Source organism: Pseudophryne corroboree, chromosome 3 (assembly GCF_028390025.1).
Source record: "Pseudophryne corroboree isolate aPseCor3 chromosome 3, aPseCor3.hap2, whole genome shotgun sequence".
NCBI classification, from domain to species: domain Eukaryota; kingdom Metazoa; phylum Chordata; class Amphibia; order Anura; family Myobatrachidae; genus Pseudophryne; species Pseudophryne corroboree.
In genome coordinates this window covers 265,673,713-265,699,762 of record NC_086446.1, presented here as the reverse complement: position 1 = coordinate 265,699,762, position 26,050 = coordinate 265,673,713, and positions in this window count along the sequence as shown.

Here is a 26,050-nt window from a genome sequence, read left to right as displayed (position 1 = left end):
ATCAACTCTGAATTAGGCCCCTTGTCTCTAACCCACTGGCCCGCCCTCTATCGCCTGGCCACTTGTTGGCATCAGGAGCCCTTGCCCTAATGAACTTTATAAAAGTATGGCACAGGTGTGCCTGATTGCTGGGAGCGCTTGCTCCAAAACCTGGAATGGATCTGCATGGATGGGAGCCCGCCCACTTTCACTCTCTTCCATCCAAACCCCAGGGACCCAAACCGGCCACGCTAAGGCCGAATGACAACCTGCTGTGTCCTAACACCTCCCTGAGGCTTCCTCTTGGTCCAGTCCTAAACCCAGGTTGCTATATATATATATATATATATATATATATAATCATTATTGCCAACATATTAGTTCTGCGCCTGAATACAATCCTTGTCCCTTCTGTCCTTTTCTTGTCCCCTCTGTCATGTCCCTGTCCCCTCTGTCCTGCCCTTGTACCCTCTCTCTTGTCCCTGTCTAATTCGGACTCCATCGCTGATGTGCGTAGATCGCTGTGAAGTGATTTTTACTCATCTGCGCTTGCCTGGAGGGGGGTGGGAACGGGGCGTCAATGCCGCATTCTGTGGGCGTCGATGCTCCGTTTAAGGGGTGCGGTCCGGGCACCGCAGGCGTGTCCGGACCGTTGCTAGGGCAGATCGCGTCGGCTGCATGACATCACACGGAGCTGCTGCAACCCAAAACATGGCAGGTAGCCATCTGCCTTCGCAGCTGGGCTTCGTAGGCAGGGGGCTACTCGAACCATGCAAAAGTATCACCGCTTTTGCATGTCTGCAGGGGGGGTTAGAACCCGGCATGCAGGGCGGACATGCCCTGTGCTGGGTGTCGCCTCGCATGTCAGAGAAAATGATCGTAGATGTGCGTTTTTCGCACATTTACGATCAGGTCTGAATTACCCCCATGGCTATGAGTAGACAGAATGTGACATCGGAAATGTTGACCTTGTCATAATGTCGACATTTCCATTAGTGTTAGAGACAGAATTATAGTAAAAAGACATTTCAACAATGTCTACAAAAACATCAGTGTAGACATGCTCAGTGTCAACATTATGGTCATGTTGAAATGTACAATGATTATCATGTCAGCATAACAATTGTCAATATTGTGAATGTCGAAAAAATATACCATACCCTTCCTCTCACACTGCTCCACATCAGCTGTGGGACTCGTCAAATCCTTACACTTGCTCCTAAAATGAGTCACTGACCGTCACCTACAAACCCTTCAACTACTCCAACCCTTCACAATGCTAGAACCAACGCCTCCTTGATGACATCACAGACCATTGGCTACTGAACCAGTTTCTATGGAAGCACCTGACTGCATCCTATCAGTTCCTGGGCTGCTCTTTACTACCCAGGTGCTGTGAGTGATTTGAAGGGAGTTGGGTAACAGCTCACAGCCCCTGTGAACTCAGGCAGTTTAAATAACTTTTCTACCATACCTCCCATGTGGCATGTATTTCCTGCTTACTTGGTGAAAGAGCCTGCATTCCTGACTTCGGTTTTGTGTAGCTGACCCAGATTGCGCATTTCAGGATGCTGTCAGGATTCAGACGGTCAGAGTACCGACGCCGGGATCCCGACCACCAGGATACTGGCAGCGCTGCCACAGCTATTCCCACTGCTTGTTGTCCATGACACCCATGGAATGGGGATAGAACCTGGGAGGCGAGCACAGCGAGCCCGCAAGGGGCCTCATTGCCCTCGCCCCCCTGGCGGCATTCCGGCTGTCGGGATCCCAGCGTCAGTATTCTGACCGCCTTGATCCCGTACCCAACCCTGCATTTCATATTGATGCTTTCTCCTTTGTTCACTGTTCTTGAATCTCCCCATATCTGCCACCAGCCCTGACCTGGATTGTATATTAATCTTGACTAGCCTTGACCTTTTGAATTGGATCTTGTCCAAGACTTATTAGCCTCCTGTTCTGCTTTTAACAGTTTTGTGTGGATTTCCCCCCCAATTTTCTGTATTGTTACATTGAAACCTGATCATCTGCTAGTACTCCAGTTGATCTTCTAATCAGTGGCGTAAGTTCTGTTAAAGTCGAAAAATATTGTAATACATATGCCTTGTACTAACCCCATGCACATGCCCGCTGCTCGTGCACTCAGTCCTCCGTGCGTGCACATATCCGCAATTTGCGTAGGATCGCTCCGGCGATCATGCGCGTGATATGGGTATTTACGGCGGAGTTTGTGAGCGTGTAGAGGGTTATTAGAACATTACATATTTAACCCAAATAGTGTACATTTTAGATATAACTCCCTTGCACCACGTCAGCGAGTATTAATAGTTTAAACAGTTCCTGGACTAAGAGATTCCCCTTTGCATGATAGGAAGGGTCAGATAAAGGTTGGAAGGTGATGTCTAGTATCCAGCTGTAGGGTATTTTGAGGGTAACATTCCGGTGTTGGTTAGAGAAAGATCGCTTGTTCCTGCGTATAGTTATGTGCAAAAGTAGAATATGAACATTAACTGTATTTACTGTATATTATGTATGCGGCGGGAATCCAGAGGATACCACCCACAAGAGCAGTTGGGGAAAGACATCGCCCATCAATTCAAATCAACCTATGACCTCTTCTGTAATGTAAAGACACATCCCTGTGTCCAATGGACAATGAGATTACAGTGACCATTGTATTGTGTATGCATGTTGTGTATAAAAAGCCTATTGTTGCCTGGCCGGTCAGAAGACTCTGAACGCTTTCTATCTGACTAGCGGAGGACCGGCCAGGTTGCGCTTGCGAACATTCTCACGTATGTACATTCTCTGTAGCCATTATTCTGTTTAGATTTATCTTGTTAGCCTGTAGTGTATGATTTGTACTGTTTACCTTTTGGAATTAATCCACGGTGGCCTTAGAACCCTGTGGTTTCAACTACAAATCAGTGTTGTGTCTTCACTTTCCTGCAAGGGTTTTAAAGTGTATTTATCTGTATAAGGTGTATAAGTATTGATAAGGTGTACGCACTGCGGGTACTTTATACCGTCAGCGCTACTTAAGGTTTAAGGTATAACATAGTTGCAGTACTTTGCTGTTAAGGGTTTAAAGTGTAATCATATCATTACATTGTATCATTAACAAGGTTTAAAGGTTATCAATTGTGTGTGCGCACGCTGTGTGTACTCTGTACACTCAGCGTGGCGTGTGTACACCAAGTACGTACCACGTGCAGGACTCTGTACGTAAATAGCGTACAAAGTGCGTAGCACGTGTATTCAGTGTAGCGGCCATAGCGGCTCCACGGTAATAGTGTATCTAGAGGTATAGCTTTACGGTCTAAGATATCGACATTATCAATTGAGGGCTCGTCCAGTTTTTCCTCATACCCACAGCCTAGCAGGTTACAGCAGACTTTATCTATCAGCAAAGGGCGGGAAGGTATCCCACACAAACCTTCTCCTGGTTGGTGGATACACTAGTGCTGATAAGATAAGCGTCTGCTCTGCAAGGTTTGTTAGGATGCTGGTGGAATCCGGAAGGTAAGAACGCAAAGCTATTTTTAAAGTCTGTGAATTTCTGTTTGGCGCCAAATGCGCACACAATACAAGCATACACCTGTACTCTGCATATCTGATCATATTGTTGCAAAACAAGGTTCAAATGAGTCATATTGTGTTTGATTCAGATTGGATTGCTTATCTGTTAAGTAGGGTAAAAGTACATTTAAAAGTTGCTGCAAAAGCCTTGATATAGTGTTTTTTTTTAACTCAGGCCTAAAATAACTTCAGGGGCTTGCATGGTGTGTGATTTCTTTGTGACAAAGGAAGCCGCATGGTCTGTCCTCCATTTTGGACTAACCACATGGCTTGTCCACCATTTTGTGTAACCCTCAGGGATGTGGAAGGGGGAGGAGCAGCGGCCATGTTGGGAAGGTCATTTTTTTCTAAATGGCTGATTTTCACTGCCCGGAATAATCAGCCTTCCTTGGTCAAAAAGAAATCACCATTTATGAGTTACCAATGCATTTATTTAACCCATGCCATAGTCAATTACAAATAGTTTCAGATGGGGCTTAATGAAAGTTAATAGTAAGATGAATACTTGATGTAAGAAGTACACACAGATATAAAAAAAGTTTTTTTTTGTCTCTAAGATTCAGTTAACTCTGCTTGCTATAAGATAGCCATTGAAATGCAAATTAACCTGTGTAACTGCTTTTTCCTAACAGTGAAAAAAACCACCTTCACAGGCAACCAATAGCACATAGCATTCATATGCAAATTAGAAGCACTTAATGGGTAAATGAGTCTCAGGAGACCAGTGAATGGTACATATATATTATAATTATGTGTATATTTATATCAGTATATGTTCTGCAAGATAGCTATCCAATCTGAATCATACCATTTGAATTATTGATGATTATTAGATTCATTTTGACCTGTACTGAAAAATTTGTTGCTATTTAGTTTAAATATAGAGTTAATAGTTAAGGAAGTAAGTGTAAGACGCACACGCAGCCTGGCCTAGTTGTAAAGGTTTATACAGTAGAAACTGTGTGTTGTGTTAAGTAAGTATAGTTAAATATCGCTTACATTTTAGTTTAGGCGCGAGACGGTAGCCACGCGATAATAGCACAAATTGATCAGTGTCCAATATTTAGTTTAAATACCTTTTTTTACTGTATCACCTCTGGTACTAAGGCTGTTTTATCTGAATGAAAGTTAATTTTCTGTACAGAAAAACCAAAGTGTATATGAGTGAACGAGCGTGAGTGTGCAAACAATAAAGGTTTTGTGGACCCAGGGAATTCGGGATCCGGTAGGAGACCACACCAGGTGAGTGGACACTTGGTGGCGTGAGAGTGGCTTGCTCACGTTAACATTGATTAAGGTACAAAGGAGCAAAGTAGAGAACAGCAGACCAAGAGGTCAGCGAAGTCAGAAAACCGCTGACAAAGCCAAGCGAAGCTCTGAATACCGCGGCCTAAAAGGTCGAGGTTTTTGTTTAGAGAGCGCAGCCCAGGTGGTTGGCGTAGAACCCCTATAGGCCTGTTCAGATACGCTCCGGCGGAGGTTTCGCAGCCTGAAAAACGATTCCATTGGTCGCACGGCGGATAAGTAACAGTTACCTATACGCTGGGCGATTGGACCGCGCGTTCGTGGATGCGAAATTTAGCTCAACGTGATACCCTTTTATGACTTTTGTGTAAAATCGCGGGATCATAAGCGCTAGGTGTAGCACACGCAACGTGATTTGTGTAACAATTTTTTTTGTTTTAAGGGAGTTTCGCTGGTCACTTAAGGAAATCTCCAACGACCAATATTTACTGGGAAGGGTAAGTCACTCCCATATACTTTCAGTAAATAGAGGTTACACAGGGGCCCGAGGTTGGGTACATTGCCTGCGCTATCAACAGTGTATGGTAGTATTGGCCAACGGTGGCGTGAGTGGGTGAAAGCACTCGTTGAACTTTCACCGTTGCCTTATTTTGAGTATTTTGGTTTTTTGTAGGAATTAGCTGAGAAGGCAATACCTGCAAAAGATGGGGGCCAGTTGCTCAAGTAAGGGACGATCAACCAGGGTTCAGGTTGATATTCCGCGGCCCAAGGGGTCGGCGAGGTACATAATGTGTGAGAAATATGGATCACACGCAGAGGTTTTATGCAATGAATGGGAACGTATGACTGTGGAAGATAGGGAACCATTCCCTAAGGTAGGCAGTTTTAATCCAGAGGTGTTGCAGAATTTAAGGCTTAGGATCTGTCTGATAAAATCTCAAAAACAAAGGATTAGACACACAAACTGTTTAAATTTATGGCACCAAGAGTGTGATATGCAGAGGGAACTAGCTTACACAGCTGGTTCCAACCCTAGCAGGAAACTGATGGCAACCGCAACACCACCACCGTATATTACAGGGGAGAAAGTGGCTACAGACAATGACATACTGATATATGCTAAGAGTAAAATTGATAAATGTAGTAATGATAATAAGAATGAACTTAATAAATGTATTAATGCTAACCCGTGCAAGTTGTATCCCATCTTAAACTTCCCTCAGGAATACGAGCAAGAAGATGAACCCAGCACGATATCGGCACTTTCTCCAGCAGCCACCATACAGGACACCCAGGTGGGCATGGCCCAACCGGTAAGAGCAGTAGTAAAGCCCCCTAGCGGAGGGATAAGTGAGGTCGTGTCCACAGGTAAGTATGGTACAGTACATTATGCAGAGACAATTGCACCCCACATTGTAGAAGCAACCCAGAATGATGTAATTGAACTAAATCCTGTCAGGGTGATCGCAGTCCCCAATGGGAAGACTGACGCTCAGGGAATCACTCCCGTCAGGAACATTGCTATGCATTGTCCTTGGTCCCGGACAGAATTGAGGACAATTATGTCTGAATTTCCCGATCCCAGAAAAGATCTAGTCGCATGCCAGAGGTTTATTAAAGAATTAGGTAATGCCACCGAACCCACAAACAAAGATTGGCGAACAGTGCTACGAGTATGTCTACCTTCCAATATTGACCCTGCGAAATTTATTACTGATTGTAAATTAGACGCAGAAGTACCTCTCACTGAGGAGTACACTCAGGAGAATGTACGACAAATCAATCTGCAATTAGGAGTATATTTCCCTACTGTTGTCAAATGGAACAAAATCTTTTCCATAAGACAAAAAGAAGGTGAAACGGCATCTGAATATTTCCACCGAGCACTGCAGGAAATGTCTAGATACACTGGGATCGAGGACATTAAGGAAAATATACATCACAGGGAGGTAGCTGTGTCAGTATTAATGGACGGGTTAAAAGACACACTAAGAACCAGGGTACAAACCTCTCTACCTAACTGGAGAGGTATCTCGGTGGCTGCATTAAGAGAGTCCGCTATCGAGCATGACCATAATATCCAAAGAACCAGGGAAGCACAGGGAGAGCGGTTGATGGTGATGAGCATCCAAGCACTGGAAGCATCAACTCGACCAAAACCCCAGGCCCCTGGCACATGGAGGAAGCCAAGAGTTTGTTACCTGTGTAAAAGGGAAGGGCATTATGCCAGCAACTGTAACAGCACACATAAATTCAGACCCCCTAGACAAGAACACAAGCAAAGTTATGATACACGTAATTGGAATCAGGGATCACATAGGAAAAATTTTGGGCCGCACCTGTAGTTTGCAGCCAGTGAAGTTGATTGATAGCCTTGGTAGTAAACCTGAGGTCACAGTTGATGTAGCTGGTAGATCATTCCTTGTAGATACAGGGGCGGCCAGGTAAACTCTGTGATCTATCTTTAAAGTTCTCTTCATCTCTGACGTTCACAGACAGATTTACAGCTCAAACGTCACATATTTACTCGGTCTTTTCAGGTCTGCCCAACCCCAGTATATCTCACCAGCATCATTGTGCCTGGCCATGCACAGAGGGTGGAGAGTGGAAATACTGGTGAAGGGAGACTGTGCAGAGATACCGATAGACATAATGGTGTGACAGCCTTATGGTGAACGCAAATCTGACAAATTTTCTTATTATTATTCTCTCTCTCTTTTTTTTTCGTTTTCCACGGATGGTTTATTTCACACAACAGTTAAACACATTGTAATACAGGATTTATGTTCCCTACAGAAAGGTCGCTGACTCGGAAAGAATAGCGTATCACTGGAGTGTCTGTTCCGGGAAGACTGAGAGGCAGCACTGTTGAGACGGCACCTGAGCACAGAGAACTACAAGACCAGAGGCGGTTGTCGCACCAAATTTCTTTTTCCTTTTTATTATTTTCTCCATCTCCCATTACCCTCCTTCCCCCCTTCCTCGCTCCTTTTTTTCTCCCCTTAACAAGATGGACTTACCCCAAGAGACTGCATTCCGGGTTTTCCTGTTGACCCTGTTGTTGACCAGAGCAGTCTGTTTCGGTGAGAGTACCAGAGAGGTCGAGAAAGGATCTGGAATGGGTTCTGATGGCAAGGACGGATTTGTAGAATTCCAAGAGCAACACATCCACCGAGTAAAGGCGAGTATCAGAAAACGATCTGGTAGTCAAGAAACTAGGAGGCACTGTGAAGGGTTATTGGCTGAAGAAAATTGTATTTGTAGAAACTGTGAAAACATAGTTGAGGACGGGTGCATCCAGAGATGTCAGTCCAGCCTTAATATCAACATGGACCGTCATCCATTGAGTGATTATCACTCATTAGTGGGTAAGGTTTTAAACCAAACAGAATGCTGGGTGTGCTCACAAGTACCTCAAGGTCAGAGCAAGTCAGGACTAGTACCGTATCCGTTAACAATAGATGAGGTACTTGAATTACGGGGTGGGAGACCGGTGGACAAGAAATTTTATATTTCTAGGCCCCCTAGTTTAAAGCTCCACCAATATCATGTGGATAGATCCTTAGTATGTTTCAACATTTCCAATTCCCGAAAGCCGGGAAATTGGGAAGTGACATGGAATAACCAAACCATGGCATTTTCACACAGAGCCGACAGAATGCCCGTAGACTCAGAACTTATACGCCAAATAGCCGATGGTGGAAGGTATTTTCGGTACAGGTATACTCTAGGAAGTAGGACCATGCGGGTTGGAGAAGTATCACCAGGGTACTGTGCGCATATCATACAGCCTGATACGTGTACTGAACAGATGAGAGAGTTAGGGATAGGATTTTTCACTTGGAAGGTTTGCAATATGGTAATGTCATATTCTGTCCCATATGTTCTCCCCGATGATGCATATTTCATATGCGGGAGGAAGGCGTATAAGTGGCTTGCCCCAAACTCAGAGGGATTGTGTTACATTGGAAGAGTGTTGCCAGAAGTTATGACCATAACCCATAATAAGATGAAAGACGTTCACCGCAATGCTCAAGCTCCTTACACTCACACTCACTATGAACACATCGTTAAAAGACACCTTATAGATAGGACAGAGCACGCAGCCTCTGATTTGATCCACGAATCCACCGGGATTCAATTCCCACTCGCGTTAGATATCACCCGTACCGCCAGAGGAATTATAAATTATAGGTATATTCATGCGCTAGCGAACCTGATAGATAATATCACCGAGATGTATGATGACACCTTCAGGTATACAGGGAGGGAGTTGCAAGCTTACAAAACGGAACTGATCCAGCACAGGATGGTTCTAAATTATATCACAGCGGTGACAGGCGGGTACTGTGTCACCTTGGCAACTCAGTATGGTGTGAAGTGTTGCACGTACATCACAAACAGCACTGATGACCCAACCGAGGTCATAGATCAAAAGATGGACGATATCTTGCAATTGAAGTGGGAGTTCCGGAGGAGACACAACCTTACCCTTACTGCTGTGAGTAATGAACTGACCGGCTGGGTCTCATGGTTGAACCCACGCAATTGGTTCTCAGGTTTAGGAGAATGGGCTCAAAATGTTATCGTGAGTGTAGGAAAGTTTCTCCTTTGTATCCTGGGAGTTGTCATAATGATTGGCTTGATATTTAGGTGTGTTCGAGGTTTAACGCGGCGCAAGCGCAGTACCAAAGTGATGAGTTTGAGGAGCGGGGGCATTGTTACAACAACTGATTTAATTTATGACCCATCAATAGAGACAATGTTGTGATAAGACGTGATTCCACGGTCCGTTTCTTTCACCCGTTTCTCCTTTGTTTTCCCTCAAGCAAAAATACATCCATTCGGAAAAGACTTTGATGAAAAATACATCCATTCGGAAAAGACTTTTGATGAACAATACATCCATTCGGAAAAGACTTTGATTAACACTTTCAGCAAAGATACACCCATCCGGACAAGACTTCAACCAACACCCAAGAACGATTGCACAAATGTTATGTGAATGTATTTGTGATACGTGTCTTATCTTCATCTCTACAACCTTCAGGTAGTGTCACACATAGACGATAGGTAATACCCATATATTAGCATTCACATATGTATCATCAACTAAATGTGCACCCCATTTGTTGGAACAAGAAGCCGAAAAGAGCTTGGTAGTGTTTGTTGGCCCACTTACAGATCCTTAATATGGGATAAGAAGGATTTAATGTATACTTTGCAATACCTCGAAGCTTATCTAGAACATATATGGCACGATGATACATGCCCCTCAGACATGGATTTCATATATACATGCTTTTACTATCCCACTAGGTCATACATTTCCCGCCTACACTTCTCCTCCTACCAACCAATCATTTATGGATAATGTATTGTATATTTTTATCCAACCATATGTAGATATTGTATTGTATATTTTTCTGTTTAATGTTTAGATAGTGGCAGTTATTGTTGACTGCCAAAGGGTGGACTATTAAAGTAGAAAAATATTGTAATACATCTGCCTTGTACTAACTAGAGATGAGCGCCGGAAATTTTTCGGGTTTTGTGTTTTGGTTTTGGGTTCGGTTCCGCGGCCGTGTTTTGGGTTCGACCGCGTTTTGGCAAAACCTCACCGAATTTTTTTTGTCGGATTCGGGTGTGTTTTGGATTCGGGTGTTTTTTTCAAAAAACACTAAAAAACAGCTTAAATCATAGAATTTGGGGGTCATTTTGATCCCAAAGTATTATTAACCTCAAAAACCATAATTTACACTCATTTTCAGTCTATTCTGAATACCTCACACCTCACAATATTATTTTTAGTCCTAAAATTTGCACCTAGGTCTCTGGATGACTAAGCTAAGCGACCCTAGTGGCCGACACAAACACCGGGCCCATCTAGGAGTGTCACTGCAGTGTCACGCAGGATGTCCCTTCCAAAAAACCCTCCCCAAACAGCACATGACGCAAAGAAAAAAAGAGGCGCAATGAGGTAGCTGTGTGAGTAAGATAAGCGACCCTAGTGGCCGACACAAACACCGGGCCCATCTAGGAGTGTCACTGCAGTGTCACGCAGGATGTCCCTTCCAAAAAACCCTCCCCAAACAGCACATGACGCAAAGAAAAAAAGAGGCGCAATGAGGTAGCTGTTTGAGTAAGATAAGCGACCCTAGTGGCCGACACAAACACCGGGCCCATCTAGGAGTGTCACTGCAGTGTCACGCAGGATGTCCCTTCCAAAAAACCCTCCCCAAACAGCACATGATGCAAAGAAAAAAAGAGGCGCAATGAGGTAGCTGTGTGAGTAAGATAAGCGACCCTAGTGGCCGACACAAACACCGGGCCCATCTAGGAGTGTCACTGCAGTGTCACGCAGGATGTCCCTTCCAAAAAACCCTCCCCAAACAGCACATGACGCAAAGAAAAAAAGAGGCGCAATGAGGTAGCTGTGTGAGTAAGATAAGCGACCCTAGTGGCCGACACAAACACCGGGCCCATCTAGGAGTGTCACTGCAGTGTCACGCAGGATGTCCCTTCCAAAAAACCCTCCCCAAACAGCACATGACGCAAAGAAAAAAAGAGGCGCAATGAGGTAGCTGTTTGAGTAAGATAAGCGACCCTAGTGGCCGACACAAACACCGGGCCCATCTAGGAGTGTCACTGCAGTGTCACGCAGGATGTCCCTTCCAAAAAACCCTCCCCAAACAGCACATGACGCAAAGAAAAAAAGAGGCGCAATGAGGTAGCTGTTTGAGTAAGATAAGCGACCCTAGTGGCCGACACAAACACCGGGCCCATCTAGGAGTGTCAATGCAGTGTCACGCAGGATGTCCCTTCCAAAAAACCCTCCCCAAACAGCACATGACGCAAAGAAAAAAAGAGGCGCAATGAGGTAGCTGTGTGAGTAAGATAAGCGACCCTAGTGGCCGACACAAACACCGGGCCCATCTAGGAGTGTCACTGCAGTGTCACGCAGGATGTCCCTTCCAAAAAACCCTCCCCAAACAGCACATGACGCAAAGAAAAAAAGAGGCGCAATGAGGTAGCTGTGTGAGTAAGATAAGCGACCCTAGTGGCCGACACAAACACCGGGCCCATCTAGGAGTGTCACTGCAGTGTCACGCAGGATGTCCCTTCCAAAAAACCCTCCCCAAACAGCACATGACGCAAAGAAAAAAAGAGGCGCAATGAGGTAGCTGTGTGAGTAAGATAAGCGACCCTAGTGGCCGACACAAACACCGGGCCCATCTAGGAGTGTCACTGCAGTGTCACGCAGGATGTCCCTTCCAAAAAACCCTCCCCAAACAGCACATGACGCAAAGAAAAAAAGAGGCGCAATGAGGTAGCTGTGTGAGTAAGATAAGCGACCCTAGTGGCCGACACAAACACCGGGCCCATCTAGGAGTGGCACTGCAGTGTCACGCAGGATGTCCCTTCCAAAAAACCCTCCCCAAACAGCACATGACGCAAAGAAAAATTAAAGAAAAAAGAGGTGCAAGATGGAATTGTCCTTGGGCCCTCCCACCCACCCTTATGTTGTATAAACAGGACATGCACACTTTAACCAACCCATCATTTCAGTGACAGGGTCTGCCACACGACTGTGACTGAAATGACGGGTTGGTCTGGACCCCCACCAAAAAAGAAGCAATTAATCTCTCCTTGCACAAACTGGCTCTACAGAGGCAAGATGTCCACCTCATCATCATCCTCCGATATATCACCGTGTACATCCCCCTCCTCACAGATTATCAATTCGTCCCCACTGGAATCCACCATCTCAGCTCCCTGTGTACTTTGTGGAGGCAATTGCTGCTGGTCAATGTCTCCACGGAGGAATTGATTATAATTCATTTTAATGAACATCATCTTCTCCACATTTTCTGGATGTAACCTCGTACGCCGATTGCTGACAAGGTGAGCGGCGGCACTAAACACTCTTTCGGAGTACACACTTGTGGGAGGGCAACTTAGATAGAATAAAGCCAGTTTGTGCAAGGGCCTCCAAATTGCCTCTTTTTCCTGCCAGTATAAGTACGGACTGTGTGACGTGCCTACTTGGATGCGGTCACTCATCTAATCCTCCACCATTCTTTCAATGGTGAGAGAATCATATGCAGTGACAGTAGACGACATGTCCGTAATCGTTGTCAGGTCCTTCAGTCCGGACCAGATGTCAGCATCAGCAGTCGCTCCAGACTGCCCTGCATCACCGCCAGCGGGTGGGCTCGGAATTCTGAGCCTTTTCCTCGCACCCCCAGTTGCGGGAGAATGTGAAGGAGGAGATGTTGACAGGTCGCGTTCCGCTTGACTTGACAATTTTCTCACCAGCAGGTCTTTCAACCCCAGCAGACTTGTGTCTGCCGGAAAGAGAGATCCAAGGTAGGCTTTAAATCTAGGATCGAGCACGGTGGCCAAAATGTAGTGCTCTGATTTCAACAGATTGACCACCCGTGAATCCTTGTTAAGCGAATTAAGGGCTCCATCCACAAGTCCCACATGCCTAGCGGAATCGCTCCGTGTTAGCTCCTCCTTCAATGTCTCCAGCTTCTTCTGCAAAAGCCTGATGAGGGGAATGACCTGACTCAGGCTGGCAGTGTCTGAACTGACTTCACGTGTGGCAAGTTCAAAGGGCATCAGAACCTTGCACAACGTTGAAATCATTCTCCACTGCGCTTGAGACAGGTGCATTCCACCTCCTATATCGTGCTCAATTGTATAGGCTTGAATGGCCTTTTGCTGCTCCTCCAACCTCTGAAGCATATAGAGGGTTGAATTCCACCTCGTTACCACTTCTTGCTTCAGATGATGGCAGGGCAGGTTCAGTAGTTTTTGGTGGTGCTCCAGTCTTCTGTACGTGGTGCCTGTACCGAAAGTGTCCCGCAATTCTTCTGGCCACCGACAGCATCTCTTGCACGCCCCTGTCGTTTTTAAAAAAATTCTGCACCACCAAATTCAAGGTATGTGCAAAACATGGGACGTGCTGGAATTTGCCCATATTTAATGCACACACAATATTGCTGGCGTTGTCCGATGCCACAAATCCACAGGAGAGTCCAATTGGGGTAAGCCATTCCGCGATGATCTTCCTCAGTTGCCGTAAGAGGTTTTCAGCTGTGTGCGTATTCTGGAAAGCGGTGATACAAAGCGTAGCCTGCCTAGGAAAGAGTTGGCGTTTGCGAGATGCTGCTACTGGTGCCGCCGCTGCTGTTCTTGCGGCGGGAGTCCATACATCTACCCAGTGGGCTGTCACAGTCATATAGTCCTGACCCTGCCCTGCTCCACTTGTCCACATGTCCGTGGTTAAGTGGACATTGGGTACAACTGCATTTTTTAGGACACTGGTGAGTCTTTTTCTGACGTCCGTGTACATTCTCGGTATCGCCTGCCTAGAGAAGTGGATCCTAGATGGTATTTGGTAACGGGGGCACACTGCCTCAATAAATTGTCTAGTTCCCTGTGAACTAACGGCGGATACCGGGCGCACGTCTAACACCAACATAGTTGTCAAGGCCTCAGTTATCCGCTTTGCAGCAGGATGACTGCTGTGATATTTCATCTTCCTCGCAAAGGACTGTTGGACAGTCAATTGCTTACTGGAAGTAGTACAAGTGGGCTTACGACTTCCCCTCTGGGATGACCATCGACTCCCAGCAGCAACAACAGCAGCGCCAGCAGCAGTAGGCGTTACACGCAAGGATGCATCGGAGGAATCCCAGGCAGGAGAGGACTCGTCAGAATTGCCAGTGACATGGCCTGCAGGACTATTGGCATTCCTGGGGAAGGAGGAAATTGACACTGAGGGAGTTGGTGGGGTGGTTTGCGTGAGCTTGGTTACAAGAGGAAGGGATTTACTGGTCAGTGGACTGCTTCCGCTGTCGCCCAAAGTTTTTGAACTTGTCACTGACTTATTATGAATGCGCTGCAGGTGACGTATAAGGGAGGATGTTCCGAGGTGGTTAACGTCCTTACCCCTACTTATTACAGCTTGACAAAGGCAACACACGGCTTGACACCTGTTGTCCGCTTTTCTGTTGAAATACCTCCACACTGAAGAGCTGATTTTTTTGGTATTTTCACCAGGCATGTCAACGGCCATATTCCTCCCACGGACAACAGGTGTCTCCCCGGGTGCCTGACTTAAACAAACCACCTCACCATCAGAATCCTCCTGGTCAATTTCCTCCCCAGCGCCAGCAACACCCATATCCTCCTCATCCTGGTGTACTTCAACACTGACATCTTCAATCTGACTATCAGGAACTGGACTGCGGGTGCTCCTTCCAGCACTTGCAGGGGGCGTGCAAATGGTGGAAGGCGCATGCTCTTCACGTCCAGTGTTGGGAAGGTCAGGCATCGCAACCGACACAATTGGACTCTCCTTGTGGATTTGGGATTTCGAAGAACGCACAGTTCTTTGCGGTGCTTTTGCCAGCTTGAGTCTTTTCAGTTTTCTAGCGAGAGGCTGAGTGCTTCCATCCTCATGTGAAGCTGAACCACTAGCCATGAACATAGGCCAGGGCCTCAGCCGTTCCTTGCCACTCCGTGTGGTAAATGGCATATTGGCAAGTTTACGCTTCTCCTCCGACAATTTTATTTTAGGTTTTGGAGTCCTTTTTTTACTGATATTTGGTGTTTTGGATTTGACATGCTCTGTACTATGACATTGGGCATCGGCCTTGGCAGACGACGTTGCTGGCATTTCATCGTCTCGGCCATGACTAGTGGCAGCAGCTTCAGCACGAGGTGGAAGTGGATCTTGATCTTTCCCTAATTTTGGAACCTCAACATTTTTGTTCTCCATATTTTAATAGGCACAACTAAAAGGCACCTCAGGTAAACAATGGAGATGGATGGATACTAGTATACTTATGGATGGACTGCCGAGTGCCGACACAGAGGTAGCTACAGCCGTGGACTAACGTACTGTGTCTGCTGCTAATATAGACTGGATGATTGATAATGAGATGAAATCAATATATATATATGTATGTATATATAATATCACTAGTACTGCAGCCGGACAGGTAGATAATATATTTATTAGGTAATGATGACTGATGACGGACCTGCTGGACACTGTCAGCTCAGCAGCACCGCAGACTGCTACAGTAAGCTACTATACTATAGTAGTATGTACAAAGAAGAAAGAAAAAAAAAAACCACGGGTAGGTGGTATACAATTATGGATGGACTGCCGAGTGCCGACACAGAGGTAGCTACAGCCGTGGACTAACGTACTGTGTCTGCTGCTAATATAGACTGGATGATTGATAATGAGATGAAATCAATATATATATGTATGTATATATAATATCACTAGTACTGCAGCCGGACAGGTAGATAATATATTTATTAGGTAATGATGACTGATGACGGACCTGCTGGACACTGTCAGCTCTGCAGCACCGCAGACTGCTACAGTAAGCTACTATACTATAGTAGTATGTACAAAGAAGAAAAAAAAAAAAAAACACGGGTAGGTGGTATACAATTATGGATGGACTGCTGAGTGCCGACACAGAGGTAGCTACAGCCGTGGACTAACGTACTGTGTCTGCTGCTAATATAGACTGGATGATTGATAATGAGATGAAATCAATATATATATGTATGTATATATAATATCACTAGTACTGCAGCCGGACAGGTAGATAATATATTTATTAGGTAATGATGACTGATGAGGGACCTGCTGGACACTGTCAGCTCAGCAGCACCGCAGACTGCTACAGTAAGCTACTATACTATAGTAGTATGTACAAAGAAGAAAGAAAAAAAAAAAACCACGGGTAGGTGGTATACAATTATGGATGGACTGCCGAGTGCCGACACAGAGGTAGCTACAGCCGTGGACTAACGTACTGTGTCTGCTGCTAATATAGACTGGATGATTGATAATGAGATGAAATCAATATATATATGTATGTATATATAATATCACTAGTACTGCAGCCGGACAGGTAGATAATATATTTATTAGGTAATGATGACTGATGACGGACCTGCTGGACACTGTCAGCTCAGCAGCACCGCAGACTGCTACAGTAAGCTACTATACTATAGTAGTATGTACAAAGAAGAAAGAAAAAAAAAAACCACGGGTAGGTGGTATACAATTATGGATGGACTGCTGAGTGCCGACACAGAGGTAGCTACAGCCGTGGACTAACGTACTGTGTCTGCTGCTAATATAGACTGGATGATTGATAATGAGATGAAATCAATATATATATGTATGTATATATAATATCACTAGTACTGCAGCCGGACAGGTAGATAATATATTTATTAGGTAATGATGACTGATGACGGACCTGCTGGACACTGTCAGCTCAGCAGCACCGCAGACTGCTACAGTAAGCTACTATACTCTATAGTAGTATGTACAAAGAAGAAAGAAAAAAAAAAACCACGGGTAGGTGGTATACAATTATGGATGGACTGCCGAGTGCCGACACAGAGGTAGCTACAGCCGTGGACTAACGTACTGTGTCTGCTGCTAATATAGAGTCTAGACTGGATGATAAATTATTGATAATGAGATGAAATCAATATAATATCACTAGTACTGCAGCCGGACAGGTACTATATATATTTATTATGTAATGACTGATGACGGACCTGCTGGACACTGTCAGGTCAGCACAGCACCGCAGACTGCTACAGTAAGCTACTATAGTAGTATGTATAAAGAAGAATGAAGAAAAAAAAAACCACGGGTAGGTGGTATACAATATTATATATATATATATTATATACAATTATATATATATATATATATATATATTAAACTGGTGGTGATTGATTATTAAACTGGTGGTCACTTCAGGACAGGTCACGTTGCAACTTGCAACTAGTACTCCGAGGCCTAAGCAGACAATCACAAAATATATTATTATACTGGTGGTCAGTGTGGTCACAACAATGGCAGTGTGGCACTGACTCTGGCAGCAAAAGTGTGCACTGTACGTTATATGTACTCCTGAGTCCTGCTCTCAGACTCTAACTGCTCCCCACTGTCAGTGTCTCCCCCACAAGTCAGATAATACACTTACAGTCACACTATCTAATCTATAAATATCACTTCAGCAAGTAATATAGTAGTATACAGTAGTACTCCTCCTAATAATGCTCCCCGAAAATACTGTGTCTCTCTCTTCTCTAAACGGAGAGGACGCCAGCCACGTCCTCTCCCTATGACTCTCAATGCACGTGTGAAAATGGCGGCGACGCGCGGCTCCTTATATAGAATCCGAGTCTCGCGATAGAATCCGAGCCTCGCGAGAATCCGACAGCGTGATGATGACGTTCGGGCGCGCTCGGGTTAGCCGAGCAAGGCGGGAAGATCCGAGCCTGCTCGGACCCGTGTAAAAAACCTGAAGTTCGGGCGGGTTCGGATTCAGAGGAACCGAACCCGCTCATCTCTAGTACTAACCCCATGCACATGCCCGCTGCTCGTGCACTCAGTCCTCCGTGCGTGCACATATCCGCAATTTGCGTAGGATCGCTCCGGCGATCATGCGCGTGATATGGGTATTTACGGCGGAGTTTGTGAGCGCGTAGAGGGTTATTAGAACATTACATATTTAACCCAAATAGTGTACATTTTAGATATAACTCCCTTGCACCACGTCAGCGAGTATTAATAGTTTAAACAGTTACTGGACTAAGAGATTCGCCTTTGCATGATAGGAAGGGTCAGATAAAGGTTGGAAGGTGATGTCTAGTATCCAGCTATAGGATATTTTGAGGGTAACATTCCGGTGTTGGTTAGAGAAAGATCGCTTGTTCCTGCGTATAGTTATGTGCAAAAGTAGAATATGAACATTAACTGTATTTACTGTATATTATGTATGCGGCGGGAATCCAGAGGATACCACCCACAAAAGCAGTTGGGGAAAGACATCGCCCATCTATTCAAATCAACCTATGACCTCTTCTGTAATGTAAAGACACATCCCTGTGTCCAATGGACAATGAGATTACAGTGACCATTGTATTGTGTATGCATGTTGTGTATAAAAAGCCTATTGTTGCCTGGCCGGTCAGAAGACTCTGAACGCTTTCTATCTGACTAGCGGAGGACCGGCCAGGTTGCGCTTGCGAACATTCTCACGTATGTACATTCTCTGTAGCCATTATTCTGTTTAGATTTATCTTGTTAGCCTGTAGTGTATGATTTGTACTGTTTACCTTTTGGAATTAATCCACGGTGGCCTTAGAACCCTGTGGTTTCAACTACAAATCAGTGTTGTGTCTTCACTTTCCTGCAAGGGTTTTAAAGTGTATTTATCTGTATAAGGTGTATAAGTATTGATAAGGTGTACGCACTGCGGGTACTTTATACCGTCAGCGCTACTTAAGGTTTAAGGTATAACATAGTTGCAGTACTTTGCTGTTAAGGGTTTAAAGTGTAATCATATCATTACATTGTATCATTAACAAGGTTTAAAGGTTATCAATTGTGTGTGCGCACGCTGTGTGTACTCTGTACACTCAGCGCAGCGTGTGTACGCCAAGTACGTACCACGTGCAGGACTCTGTACGTAAATAGCGTACAAAGTGCGTAGCACGTGTATTCAGTCTAGCGGCCATAGCGGCTCCACGGTAATAGTGTATCTAGAGGTATAGCTTTACGGTCTAAGATAATATCGACATTATCAGTTCATCCCCGATGCCCGGAGGAAAGTTAGAGTTTGGTGCCCCCACTCCTCGAAAAAAAAAGGGAAAATTATATATAATTTGAGGATAGGACAAAGGTGACAGGACCAAGAGGTACAGTGCCAGGACAGAGGTGACAGGGCCAGTACTGAGATGAAAGGGACAGTCCAGTGGGAACAGGACAGACTAAGACAGAGGGAACAGGCGCAGTACAGGGGTGACAGGGCCATGACAGAACAGAGGGGACAGGAGAGAAGGGTGACAGTGCCAATACAGAGATTATAAAGACAGTACATTGGGAAAGAATAGAAATGACAGGGCAAGAAAGACAACCAAAACCCCTTTTCCACTAGCTTTCCCTAGTGGAAAAGGTTCCCCCTGCAAATTCCCGGAACAAGTGATCCGGGAATCCTACCCGGGTAGCTTGCCGGGGTGAACACGTGTTCAATCTGGTAAGCTGTGTAGTGTGAACGGGAGCCGTTCCCGTTCACAGTGTATGGGATGGCGGTGCTGGGAGATCATGTGATCTCCCACGCCGCCCCTGCCACGTCACTAGCAGCATCACCAATCCGGCAATATGCCGGGTTGGTGAGTGCTGTGTGAAAGGGGGCTGTAGCACAAGACAGATGTGACAGATGACAGCGCCAGGACATAGGTGACAGAGGGTAAAGGGACAGGGACAGTAAAGAACAGAGAACAAAGGAGAGAGGGGTGACAGTGCCAGGACAGAGATGGCAGGGACCTAAAAGAGGTGACAGGGGCAGAACCAGGACAGAATCAAAGGGATCGGAGAGAGGGGTTAACAGGGTCAGGACAGGGGTGACAGGGACAGGACAGGGTGGCAGGGATAGGATAGAGGGGAGACATGGTCAGCACGGGGTGACAGGGGCAGGACAGGGGGGTCAGGTACTGGACAGAGGAGACAGGGACAGAACAGAAGGGACAGCAGAGATGACAGGGCCAGCAGAGGTGATAGGGACCAAATGGAGGTGACAGGGGCAGAACCAAGACAAAGGAACCAGGACAGGATCGAAGGGATAGAAGAATGGGTTAACAGGGACAGGACAGGGTGGCAGGGACAGGACAGGAGAGAGGGGAAACACGGCCAGCACAGGAGTGACAGGGACACAACAGAGGGGTCAGGGACTGGACAGAGGGGACAGGGACAGAACATAAGGGTCAGTAGAGAGAGATGACAGGGCCAGCACAGAGGTGACAGGAACAGGAGAGATGGAAGACAGGGCCAGGCTTAGTAAATGTACCAGGTGAGCCGTGACAGCAGCGGGCATTGTGGGCAGTTACCTGACACTCAGGTACAGTACCTAACAACAGGCCAAACGCTCAGCCACTTCCCAGCCCTGCACCCGGTGCCGTTCTCCCGTCCCATACCTCTGCCTCTCTACTCCCGTCACAGTCATAATCCGCCACATACTCTTTGTTTCCCACAAGGCACTTCCAGCAGGTGGCTCCTGGATCGGTTGCCTCTAGTTTCTCTTCGTGCAGAGGATCACTTCACTTGTGGACTGGGAGGCAGCAGCAACGGAAGCCAGGAGTCAGGAGGGAACGGAGCATGCAGGCCAGCAGCTGCAGCGCTTCTCGGCTGTCTGGTGGAGCGAGATGTCCGGCGCACCCCACCGCTGGCAGTTCTGCAGTCAGCGGTGGTGGCAGTGGGCCGAGGCTGTCAGGCTGGGTCACTTAACGGGTGGATAATAGTGCAGCGCAGGCCGCGTTGCCACAATTAGGGCCCTGGGTTGTATACACTGGGCTCTTCTGTATATTACAGTGGGAAGGGCACGGAACAGCTGGGGGACAATGGAGAAAGTGCCCCCTACAGGGCTGGAGCCCAGCGGCAAAAGTCTCCATTGTCTCTGGCAGCTCCACCCCTGCTTCTGTATAGTGTTCTGTTTTCATCAGCAATTCCTTATGGTGCCCATACACTTGTGAGATAATCTGTACTAGCCTTCGATTTCGACTGGATCTGTGAGAGAAATCGGGGGATTGTATGCACATTTTAGGTAACTTTCGACTTAAGATATTATGTGCTGCACTTAATATTTATCGAATCTCGGCGTGATCGCATGCTGTTTTTTTACCACTTTCGATGTATCACACCGCGATGTGTGATATGTGAAGACAGGAGACGACTTCCTGGCCACTCCTCTTCCCTTCACTGCGCACATGGCTGGAGAGGAGGCTGCAAGCACGCTGCTGAGCTCCCAAACACCAGACAAGGTAGGCAGGCTATACCACTGGCCACCAATGATTATTTCTTTTTACCAACACTGCCCACTATTTATGCTGCTCTAACCACGTTTATATAGGCCCCATGCCCAAAATGCTGCGACACTGCAAGCCCCATGCGGCCGCACCCTAAACGCCATTATACTGCGCCACTGACCACCAATGACTATTATTCTTTTTTTCCCACCACTGCCCACCATTATGCTGCACCCACCATTAAACTGGCCCCCCTGCCCAAAATGCTGCACTACTGCAAGCCCCATGCGGCTGCGCCCTAAACGCCATTATAGTGCGCCACTGACCACCAATGACTATTATTCTTTTTTACCACCACTGCCCACCATTATGCTGCACCCACCATTATACTGGCCCCCCTTCCCAAAATGCTGCACTACTGCAAGCCCCATGCGGCCGCGCTCAAAACGCCATTATACTGCGCCACTGCAACCCCCATCCCACCGTTATGCTGTTGCACCCTGCACACCAATGTATTCTCGCTACATATTTCAGATAACTCCATTGAAGGCGGCATTATATTTTTCCCTGACCTCTTTTGCCCTTGCAGTGTCGTGTATAGTTGCTGCAGGTGGTCCCACCGTACAAATCGGTGCTGTCACCACTGGCTGGTTGGGATCTTCCTGTCCTGCTGGCAGCAAAGGCATTTGCCTCGTGGACTTGCGACGGAGCATGTTGTGTAGTATACAACATGCTGTTACTACACAGGCAATCTTGTCCAGCATCATGTTAATGGGTTTGTGGAAGATCCTGAACCGGTTGCTGAGAATGCCAAATGCATTCTCAACAACCCTGCGGGGCCTAGGAAGGTGGTAATTAAAAATGCGCCTATCGTGGTTCAGGACTCTTTGCGGGTAGGGCTTCATTATGTGTTTGTGCAGTGCGAAGGCCTCATCTGCAACGAACACAAATCCCAGGCCATTCTTTGTTTGCTCCACAGGTGGCAAATGAATGGAGTTGGTGGTGAGCCTATCATAGAAGCGTATATTTTTCAACGATCCACCATCCGAGCAACGACCATTTTTCCCAACATCCAGGAAAGTAAACTCATAGTTTGCATTGACCACCGTCATGAGAACAATGCTAAAGTAGCCTTTATAATTGAAGTAGTCCGACCGGCTGTTGGTGGGTTTGGTGATGCGCACGTTTCCAGTCTATTGCACCACCACAGTTTGGGTAATTCCAGCACCTGTCAAAGTCCTCTGCAATAGCTTGCCATTCTGCCACGCTTGTAGGGAACTGTAAAGGAAAAAAATAAGATTTTACTTACCGATAAATCTATTTCTCGTAGTCCGTAGTGGATGCTGGGGACTCCGTCAGGACCATGGGGATTAGCGGCTCCGCAGGAGACAGGGCACAAAAATAAAGCTTTAGGATCAGGTGGTGTGCACTGGCTCCTCCCCCTATGACCCTCCTCCAAGCCTCAGTTAGGATACTGTGCCCGGACGAGCGTACACAATAAGGAAGGATTTTGAATCCCGGGTAAGACTCATACCAGCCACACCAATCACACCGTACAACTTGTGATCTGAACCCAGTTAACAGTATGACAAACGTAGGAGCCTCTGAACAGACGGCTCACAACAATAACAACCCGATTTTTTTGTAACAATAACTATGTACAAGTATTGCAGACAATCCGCACTTGGGATGGGCGCCCAGCATCCACTACGGACTACGAGAAATAGATTTATCGGTAAGTAAAATCTTATTTTCTCTGACGTCCTAGTGGATGCTGGGGACTCCGTCAGGACCATGGGGATTATACCAAAGCTCCCAAACGGGCGGGAGAGTGCGGATGACTCTGCAGCACCGAATGAGAGAACTCCAGGTCCTCTTTAGCCAGGGTATCAAATTTGTAGAATTTTACAAACGTGTTCTCCCCCGACCACGTAGCTGCTCGGCAGAGTTGTAATGCCGAGACCCCTCGGGCAGCCGCCCAGGATGAGCCCACCTTCCTTGTGGAATGGGCCTTGACAGATTTAGGCTGTGGCAGGCCTGCCACAGAATGTGCAAGTTGAATTGTGCTACAAATCCAACGAGCAATCGTCTGCTTAGAAGCAGGAGCACCCAGCTTGTTGGGTGCATACAGTATAAACAGCGAGTCAAATTTTCTGACTCCAGCCGTCCTTGAAATATATATTTTCAATGCCCTGACAACGTCCAGCAACTTGGAATCCTCCAAATCGCTAGTAGCCGCAGGCACCACAATAGGCTGGTTCAGGTGAAACGCTGACACCACCTTAGGCAGAAACTGAGGACGCTTCCGCAGTTCTGCCCTGTCCGAATGGAAAATCAGATATGGGCTTTTATACGATAAAGCCGCCAAATCTGACACTCTCCTGGCTGAAGCCAGGGCCAGTAGCATGGTTACTTTCCATGTAAGATATTTCAAATCCACCGATTTGAGTGGCTCAAACCAATGGGATTTGAGAAAATCCAAAACTACATTAAGGTCCCACGGAGCCACTGGGGGCACAACCGGGGCTGTATATGTAGTACTCCTTTTACAAAAGTCTGGACTTCAGGAACTGAAGCCAATTCTTTCTGGAAGAAAATCGACATGGCCGAAATTTGAACCTTAATGGACCCCAATTTGAGGCCCATAGACAATCCTGTTTGCAGGAAATGTAGGAATCGACCCAATTGAAATTCCTCCGTGGGGGCCTTCCTGGCCTCACACCACGCAACATATTTTCTCCAAATGCGGTGATAATGTTGTGCAGTCACCTCCTTCCTGGCTTTTACCAGTGTAGGAATGACCTCTTCCGGAATGCCTTTTTCCCTTAGAATTCGGCGTTCAACCGCCATGCCGTCAAACGCAGCCGCGGTAAGTCTTGGAATAGACACGGTCCCTGCTGAAACAGGTCCCGTCTTAGAGGTAGAGGCCACGGATCTTCCGTGAGCATCTCCTGAAGTTCCGGGTACCAAGTTCTTCTTGGCCAATCCGGAGCCACGAGTATCGTTCTTACTCCCCTTTGCCGTATAATTCTCAGTACTTTTGGTATGAGAGGCAGAGGAGGAAACACATACACTGACTGGAACACCCACGGTGTTACCAGAGCGTCCACAGCTATTGCCTGAGGGTCTCTTGACCTGGCGCAATACCTGTCCAGTTTTTTGTTGAGGCGAGACGCCATCATATCCACCTTTGGTTTTTCCCAACGGTTCACAATCATGTGGAAGACTTCTGGATGAAGTCCCCACTCTCCTGGGTGTAGATCGTGTCTGCTGAGGAAGTCTGCTTCCCAGTTGTCCACTCCCGGAATGAACACTGCTGACAGTGCTATCACATGATCTTCCGCCCAGCGAAGAATCCTTGCAGCTTCTGCCATTGCTCTCCTGCTTCTTGTGCCGCCCTGTCTGTTTACGTGGGCGACTGCCGTGATGTTGTCCGACTGGATCAACACCGGCTGACCCTGAAGCAGGGGTTTTGCCAGGCTTAGAGCATTGTAAATCGCTCTTAGCTCCAGTATATTTATGTGAAGAGACATCTCCAGGCTTGACCATACTCCCTGGAAGTTTCTTCCCTGTGTGACCGCTCCCCAGCCTCTTAGACTGGCATCCGTGGTCACCAGGACCCAGTCCTGCATGCCGAATCTGCGGCCCTCTAACAGATGAGCACTCTGCAACCACCACAGAAGAGACACCCTTGTCCGTGGCGATAAGGTTATCCGCTGATGCATCTGCAGATGCGATCCGGACCATTTGTCCAGCAGATCCCACTGAAAAGTTCTTGCGTGAAATCTGCCGAATGGAATCGCTTCGTAAGAAGCCACCATTTTTCCCAGGACCCTTGTGCAATGATGCACTGACACTTTTCCTGGTTTTAGGAGGTTCCTGACTAGCTCGGATAACTCCCTGGCTTTCTTCTCCGGGAGAAACACCTTTTTCTGGACTGTGTCCAGAATCATCCCTAGGAACAGCAGACGTGTCGTCGGAAACAGCTGCGGTTTTGGAATATTTAGAATCCACCCGTGCTGTCGTAGAACTACTTGAGATAGTGCTACTCCGACCTCCAACTGTTCTCTGGACCTTGCCCTTATCAGGAGATCGTCCATTTTCTTTGAAGAAGAATCATCATTTCGGCCATTACCTTGGTAAGGACCCGGGGTGCCGTGGACAATCCAACCGGCAGCGTCTGAAACTGATAGTGACAGTTCTGTACCACGAACCTGAGGTACCCTTGGTGAGAAGGGCAAATTGGGACATGGAGGTAAGCATCTGTCCCGGGACACCATATAGTCCCCTTTTTCCTGGTTCGCTACCACTGCTCTGAGTGACTCCATCTTGATTTGAACCTTTTTATGTAAGTGTTCAAATATTTCAGATTTAGAAT